This window comes from Vulpes vulpes, chromosome X (assembly GCF_048418805.1).
Source record: "Vulpes vulpes isolate BD-2025 chromosome X, VulVul3, whole genome shotgun sequence".
Lineage (NCBI taxonomy): Eukaryota > Metazoa > Chordata > Mammalia > Carnivora > Canidae > Vulpes > Vulpes vulpes.
In genome coordinates, this window is record NC_132796.1 from 114,996,528 (window position 1) to 115,005,246 (window position 8,719).

At 53.9% G+C, this 8,719-nt stretch overlaps 1 long non-coding RNA gene across 1 annotated transcript; it reads left to right on the plus strand.

The window, feature by feature from the left end:
• Positions 1–893: 893 nt before the first annotated feature.
• Positions 894–8,142, plus strand: LOC140596316 (uncharacterized). Its single transcript, XR_011998356.1, has 2 exons — positions 894–2,804; positions 6,094–8,142. It is a non-coding gene; the product is annotated as an uncharacterized lncRNA (long non-coding RNA).
• The last annotated feature ends 577 nt before the right edge of the window (positions 8,143–8,719 follow it).

An 8,719-nucleotide genomic window follows, 5' to 3' on the forward strand; every position in this document is an offset into this window, starting at 1 on the left:
CGCGGTGCACACTTCCCCACAGAGGCCTTCTTACTGAAGGTTGTTTCCAAACCCCGCCACTGTCCCGCCCACTCTAGCGAGAGCCCAGCGCCCGAGCCCCAGTCAGCTTCCATCCCCACAGGCCAAGCCCCTTTGGTGCCCCAGCCTGCCATGGCTGCTGGCAAGATCCGCCATTGATGTAGCTGATGCACCGGGAATGCACCAGGTGAGGAACCTCAGCACCTGGCCTCGGACTTCTCTGGGGCCTGCAGTCAGAGCCGGCGGCCCGGGGTCGTGAGCTCAGCCACCAGGCCACGGAATGCAAGCAGCCCCCTAGCCAGAGACATGCCACTTTGCCCGAGTGTCACCCACATGGTGGCATCACGTCCCCTGAAGGCCCAGCAGGCCACCGGTCACGAGAAGTCCAGCCACCTTTCTGGAGGACCAAGAATAGGATTCCCGTGGGCCTGAAGCTCCCGCAGGCCCAGTGCTGAGCCCCAGCGGGGCGGGCAAATCCATGCTAATCAGGAAGTTTGGAGGAGGAGGCACTAGTGGACAGACTGGAGAACTAGGGACAGGGTGGGCAGGGGCAGCTGGCTCTGCCGAGTAGTTCCGGCCAGGGTACCCTGGCATCACCCGCTTCCCTCTCAGCAGGGTAGGGGGACGGGTTTAGGCACAGCAACCCCAAACAAACTCTGTGCAGATGCTTCGGAGGGTTCTGGAGAAAACTTCTTGCACCTCCCCGCCCGTGGGCTTAACCTGAATCTCCTGCCCCAGGTGTCCGGCTTCTGAGAGTGGCCTGGATCGGGAAGTGGTTTTCCTTTCAGGGAAGGACGTGTATGAATAATTCTTACCCTGCCAGAGTGTAGAGATGAGGCCCGAAATGGGAATGGTGGGTCCACCCCACGTGAAGAAACCCCACACCCCCGCCCCCGTGAGTGGGACCAGGCCTAACCCTGAGGCAGCTCATCCAGGCGCCTCCCATGAATTCAAGCAACAAAAACATTCTGTTTTTCCGAGATAAGAAAACTATCCCCCCCTCGCCCTGACTGGGAAAGTCCCTGAACATGGTCGTGTTGACCTTCAAAGAAATCAATCATGTCATAACCCGAATGCTATGCTACTCCCGCGGTTTTTTTGCCTTTAAAAGATGCCTGTAATTGCTAATCGGGGCTCTGCCACCTCTGAGGCAGAGAGCCCGTTTGCGCAAACGTTCAATAAACCCTCTTGCTTGTTGCATCTGCCTGTCTGGGGTCTGAGTCTCTGGGGCGTCCACCGGGACGCGTTGGCACCCGTGAGCCAGGGTCCAACATTTGGGGGCTCGTCCGGGATCGGAGACGCCCCCAGGCTCAATCCTAAAACAGGTAGGAGGTAAAACCGAGCTCGCTAAATGTCATATTTGTCTCGTCCGTTTGTCTGACTGGCCGGGTCTGTGCCGGGTCTGTATTGTGCCTGCAGGACGCTGTACTCTGTATTTGGACCAGCGGGGGAGGCAGACGTGCCCTGAGACCCCTGGTCCCCCTCCGGAGTCGGACTCCGGAGTGGTCTGGAAGAGGAACGGAGCCCCGGCACTCCCTCCTCTTCGGGGACGGTCATTGTTCGCGACCGCTCGCATCTGAATCTGCCGCGCCAGTCCTGACATTCGTGTGTGTCTGTTTGTTCTGTGTCTTTCTGGTCCTGCTCCGGAGTCGGACTCCGGAGTGGTCTGGAAGACGGAGGGAGCCCGGCACTCCCTCCTCTTCAGGGAGGGTCGTTGTTCGCAACCGTTCCCATCTGAATCCGCCGTGCCGGTCCTGTCATCTGTGTGCGTCTGTCTGTTCTGTGTCTTTCTCTCTGTCCTCCTCCTCACCGCTCACCTCTTTTCTACACCCATGGGACAGACTGTAACCACCCCTTTAAGCCTCACTCTAGATCACTGGAAAGAAGTCGCCGGCCGGGCACACAATCTTTCGGTCGAAGTCAGAAGACAAAAATGGGTCACCTTCTGCTCCTCAGAGTGGCCGACTCTCAAAGTCGGGTGGCCCAGGGACGGAACTTTTAACATTGGTATTATCTTGCAGGTGAAGGCCCTGGTCTTTCAGCCAGGACCCAATGGGCACCTCGATCAGGTGCCGTACATCATAGTTTGGGAGGATCTCGCTAAAAACCCACCCCCCTGGATAAAATGCTTCACCCCATTCTCAGGGGGGGACCGGGCCGAGACCCCCACCCCCTCCCTGCGTCACTCCCCTTATTCCCCGCCCTACCTCTCCCTCTGCTCCCTCAGCTCCATCCCCCGACTCTACTGGGGTAAAGAGGCGACCCCTGGCTTCACCCCAGCTCTTCAGTTGCCTCAGCTTTCGAGGAGAGCGCGAGGGGGAGTTGGAAGACGTCTGGACCTCCCAGGCACTTCCCCTCCGATCAGTGGGCGGCCAGATGCAATCCTGGCCGTTCTCTGCCTCTGACCTTTACAACTGGAAAACTCATAACCCCACTTTCTCCCAAGACCCCCAGGCGCTAACCGGGTTAATTGAGTCAATTCTGTTGACCCACCAGCCGACCTGGGATGCCTGCCAACAGCTCCTGCAGACTCTCCTCACCACGGAGGAGAGACAGCGCGTCTACCTTGAAGCTCGGAAAAGCGTCCTGGGGGCGGATGGGAGGCCGACCCAGCTGCCTAACTGCCTAACTGCCTAACTGCCTAACTAATGGAGGATGTTTTCCCCTTGGTTCGCCCGACCTGGGACTGCTACACTGCTGCTGGTAGGGAGCGGCTCCGCCTCTATCGCCAGGTACTCCTAGCGGGTCTCAGAGGGGCAGGGTGATGCCCCACCAATTTGGCAAAGGTACGTGCTATAGTGCAGGGAAAAGATGAGGCTCCGGCAGGTTTTCTGGAAAGATTAATAGAGGGCTACCGTATGTATACTTAAAGAGAGAAAGTGAAAGTGAAAGTGAAAGAGGAAAGAGAAAGAGAGACAGAGAAAAAGAAAGAAAGAGAAAAAAAAAAAAAGAAAGAGAGAGAGAAAGACAGCGCAGAGGAAAGGGAGGAAAGGATCCGTAAAGAGCAAGAGGAATGAGGGAATAAAAGAGATAAAAGAAACGCAATAAAGAACTGACTGGGATACTGGCCACCATAGTACAGGGCTCAGGGCAGAGTAAGTCAGGACAGAGTAAGGACCTGGGAGACAAAAGAAAACCACGGGTTGAACGAGACCAGTGTGCCTACTGCAAGGAAAAAGGACATTGGGTTAAAGATTGTCCAAAGAAGGGCCAGCCAGTGACCTTCTTGGTTGATACGGGAGCTCAACATTCAGTTTTAACTGAGGCAAAAGGACCCTTGAGCTCCAAAACATCTTGGGTTCAGGGAGCAACTGAGGCAAGTTATATCGATGGACAACCGAATGGAAGGTCCACCTGAGCACTGGGCAAGTAACACATTCCTTCCTACTGGTCCCAGACTGCCCCTACCCCCTCCTAGGCAGAGACCTTCTTTCAAAAGTGGGGGCTCAGATCTATTTTCATCAGAAAGGGGCCACCATTACTGGCGCAGAAAGGCAGCCCCTCCAGGTATTGACCGTGCGCCCAGAGGATGAACACCGGCTGCACGAGGACTCTCCACCGTCCGTGCAGCCCCTAAATTCTGAATGGCTCACTAACTACCCTCAGGCCTGGGTGAAAACAGCCGGAATGGGACTAGCTGTTAACCAGCCACCCATAATTATAAACCTAAAATCCGGGATCCCTGGGTGGCGCAGCGGTTTGGCGCCTGCCTTTGGCCCAGGGCGCGATCCTGGAGATCCGGGATCGAATCCCACGTCAGGCTCCCGGTGCATGGAGCCTGCTTCTCCCTCTGCCTATGTCTCTGCCTCTCTCTCTCTCTCTCTGTGTGTGTGTGACTATCATAAATAAATTAAAAAATAAATAAATAAAAACAAATAAAAAAAAATATAAACCTAAAATCCTCGGCCACCCCCATATCGATCCGGCAATATTCAATGAGCAAAGAGGCCAAAGAGGGCATTCGGCCACATATACAGAGACTATTACAATTGGGCATCTTAATACCTTGTCAGTCGCCCTGGAACACTCTTCTGTTGCCTGTAAAAAAACCCGGCACAGGCACAGGAGATTACCGGCCGGTACAAGATTTACGGGAAGTTAACCGAAGGGCGGAGGACATACACCCCACGGTGCCGAATCCCTACAACTTACTCAGCACCTTGCCCCCGAGCCACGTCTGGTATACGGTTTTAGATCTAAAAGATGCATTCTTTTGCATAAGGTTAAGCTCTCAAAGCCAGCCTATTTTTGCCTTTGAATAAAAAGATCCTGAGACGGGATTCTCAGGACAACTCACTTGGACAAGGCTGCCACAGGGATTCAAAAACTCCCCCACCTTGTTCCACGAAGCCTTGCATCAGGACTTGGCAGACTTCCGAGTTGGCCATCTGGACCTCATCCTCCTGCAGTACGTGGATGATTTGCTCCTAGCGGCTAAGACAGAACAGGATTGTGTAAAAGGTACGGGGGCCCTGCTCGAGAGACTGGGAGAACTGGGATATAGGGCCTCTGCCAAAAAGGCCCAAATAGGCCAGAGACAAGTGACCTATCTGGGATATCTCCTGGAAGGAGGCCAGAGGTGGTTGACGGAGGGCCGCAAAAAGGCTGTAGCCCTGATCCCAGCACCCACTAATGCCAGAGGACTACGAGAGTCCCTTGGCATTGCCGGGTTCTGCCGCCTCTGGATACCCGGGTTTGCAGAGCTGGCGGCTCCCCTATATCCTCTCACGAAATCCAACACCCCCTACCACTGGGGAAAGGAGCAACAATTGGCTTTTGACAAAATAAAAAGGGCCTTATTGACTGCCCCTGCCCTGAGCCTCCCAGATGTAACCAAGCCATTTGCGCTATATGCTGATGAACGCCGAGGAATAGCCAAAGGGGTCCTAACTCAGAAACTGGGACCCTGAAAAAGGCCCGTGGCATACTTTTCAAAAAAATTAGACAGCGTGGCTGCAGGATGGCCCCCATGTCTCCGAATAATAGCGGCTGTGGCAGTCCTGGTAAAAGACTCAGAAAAGTTGGCCTTTGGCCAACCCCTCACTGTGGTGCCCCCCCCCCCCCCACGCCATAGAGACAGTCATCCACCAGCCCCCTGATCGATGGCTCTCAAACGCTCGGGTCACCCATTATCAGGCCATGTTACTGAATTCCGAGCGGATGCGGTTTGGAACAGCTACATCCCTAAACCTGGCCACCTTGCTTCCAGAAACTGAGTCCCCCTCCCTGATAATGCATGATTGCCACCAGATCCTAGCCGAGGTCCATGGCACCAGAGGGGACTTGACGGACCAGCCTTTGCAGATGCTGAAGCAACCTGGTACACAGATGGGAGTAGCTTTCTACAAAATGGTGAATGTAAAGCCGGGGTGGCTGTGGTAAATTAAAAAAAAAACAAAAAAAAACCTGTCATCTGGGCCAGTGCCCTAGAGCCTGGAACTTCAGCTCAAAGGGCGGAGCTTATAGCCCTAACTCAGGCCCTAAAAAGGCTAAGGACAAAAAGGTCAACATTTATACTGACAGCAGAAAATTGAGTATAATTCACTGTCCTGGGCATCAGCACGGCAACGACCCAGTAGCAGAGGGGAACAGGATGGCCGATGAAACAGCACGAGCCGCTGCACTAGGCCCACAGGAGGATGGACAGAAGCATCCCCCACCAGACGAGAAACTGCCCAGGTGGTTGTCAAGAAAATCCTAGAAGAAATTTTCCCCCGGTTTGGACTGCCCAAGGTAATAGGGTCGGACAACGGCCCTGCCTTCGTCTCCCAGGTAAGTCAGTTGGTGGCCAGATTACTGGGGATAAATTGGAAATTACATTGTGCATACAGACCCCAGAGCTCAGGGCAGGTAGAAAAAATGAATAGAACAATTAAAGAGGTCCTAACCAAATTGACGTTGGAGACTGGCACTAGAGACTGGGTCCAACTCCTCCCCTTGGTCCTGTTCCGAGTCCGGAACACTCCCACGCACCATGGACTAACTCCTTATGAGATTCTCTATGGAGGTCCCCCACCAGTAACGGACTTACTAGATTCTGCTATTGACCCTCTTGCTAACACTCCCGGTTTACAGGACAGGCTAAAGGCGCTCCAGATTATCCAGCACCAGATCTGGAGACCCCTGGCAGCTGTCTACCGCCCCGGAGATGCAACCGACCCACACCCGTTCCAGATCGGTGACTCCGTCCACGTCAGGAGACATCAGTCCAGGACCCTTGAGTCCCGCTGGAAGGGCCCGTACATCGTACTACTAACCACCCCAACCGCCCTAAAAGTAGACGGTGTTGCTGCTTGGGTCCATGCCTCACACGTCAAATGCGCCCCATCAATGAGCACCGCTGATGCCAGCCAGGACGGACCGGGCGAGCCACTCCAATGGAAGCTCCACCGCACCCAAAACCCGTTCAAGATAAGACTTTCAAAAATTGTTCAATGACAATTGTTATATTCCTACCACTCCTAGCGCTTTTCACCCCCACCAAAGGTAACCCTCATGCCCCCCAAAAAAAGTTAACCTGGCAGGTATTAACGTCTGGGGGGGACAAGGTCAGGTCAATAACAAAAACTACTCCCATGGGAACCTGGTGGCCCAACCTATATCCTGACTTATGTAAATTAACCATAGGGGCCCCCAGCCCATGGGGCCTAGAGAGGTATTCCAACACCTCTAAAGCCCCCCAGACGAAAAGGATTAGACCCCTGGGGAGGATGTGGGACGCCTAAGGAGGGCCATGTTACGCACCCTCCCCTTCTATGTCTGTCCAGAGTACCACAGAGATCGCAGGCTAAATCCCACCTGTGGAGGGGGGGAATACTTCTATTGTAAAAATTGGGGGTGCGAGACTACGGAAGACACAGGATGGGAGGCCCTCCTCCTCCTGGGATTACATCACTGTCAAGGCTAACTATACTCACCCGGGTTACCAGGAACTCTGCAATATTGCCGCCCTGATTTTAGGGACTGACTCTTACCTGGTGCCCCAGCCGGGAACCTGGTGGGCATGCAACAAAGGCCTCACCCCCTGTGTATCTGCTCAGGTCCTAAATAACTCTGAGGACTTCTGTATTATGGTGCAGATTATGCCCAGGGTGTTCTATCACCCTGCTGAAACTCTAAAAAATCAATATGACAGACATCCCACCCGTTTTCAGCGCGAGCCTGTCTCCCTAACCCTAGCCGTTATGCTGGGACTAGGGGTCGCAACTGGGGTGGGTACTGGTGCAGCCGCCCTGATCCAGGGCTCACAACGTTATTTAGAACTCCAAGCCGCTGTAGATGAGGATCTTCGGACACTAGAGCAGTCCGTTTCTAAGTTAGAGCAATCCCTCACCTCACTTTCAGAAGTAGTACTTCAAAACAGGAGAGGCTTGAATTTACTATTCCTGAAAGAGGGAGGACTGTGTGCGGCCCTGGAAAAAGAATGCTGTTTCTATGCAGACCACTCTGGAGTCATCAGGGACTCCATGGCCAAACTCAGAGATAGGCTAAATAAAAGACAAAGGGACCGAGAGGCCCAGCAGGGTTGGTTTAAAGGCTGGTTTAACCGGTCTCCCTGGATGACCACCCTAATCTCTACCATTATGGGCCCTCTAGTTATCCTGCTCCTGCTGCTAACTTTCGGCCCCTGCATCCTCAACCGGCTGCTCCAGTTCATCCGAGAAAGGTTGTCCATTACCCAAGCTCTGGTACTAACTCAACAATATTGGGCCCTTCAAACTGAAAAATAAATAAATAAATAAAAGTTCCCTAAGATTTTAAGGTTAAAATCAGTCCAAACAAAGAGGAGGGAATGAAGAAACCCCACACCCCCGCCCCCGTGAGTGGGACCAGGCCTAACCCTGAGGCAGCTCATCCAGGCGCCTCCCATGAATTCAAGCAACAAAAACATTCTGTTTTTCCGAGATAAGAAAACTATCCCCCCCTCGCCCTGACTGGGAAAGTCCCTGAACATGGTCGTGTTGACCTTCAAAGAAATCAATCATGTCATAACCCGAATGCTATGCTACTCCCGCGGTTTTTTTGCCTTTAAAAGATGCCTGTAATTGCTAATCGGGGCTCTGCCACCTCTGAGGCGGAAAGCCCGTTTGCGCAAACGTTCAATAAACCCTCTTGCTTGTTGCATCTGCCTGTCTGGGGTCTGAGTCTCTGGGGCGTCCACCGGGACGCGTTGGCACCCGTGAGCCAGGGTCCAACACACGGACCTCTGTCCTCTGTGGGGAGGGAGCCTCTCGGGGGCAGCGCAGGCTCCTTCCCCATTTTGTGTCATAACCCACTTGTGGGATGGGCCGCTAGGGCTGTCCCTAGCAGTGGGTTGTGACGGCCGCCACGGGGCTTGAGGGGGGAAGATCCACAGAGCTCCTGTCCTAAGCTCACTGCCACGCCATCCTGGCCTAGAGGATTTTCTGTCTTTGCTCCCTTGCACAACCCCAACTTGGGCCCCATGTTCCCCAGGATGCCAGCTTCACTAGCCGTGCGCAAATGACGGATCTCGTGCTTTCTAACTCTTTTGGCGTAATAGAGATATTCTGCTTCTGTGTCTTGTGTATGTTGATCAAAGGCCCTCGATCCTGCGCCGGGCTCTCAGGGACACAGGTAACCCCAGGGATAAGTTGGCAGCAGCTCCAGGTCTGCAGGGCAGGAATGCTTTGTGCTTTCTCAGCAGGGAGAACGAGTATGTGGAGTGTGTAGCCTACTCAAT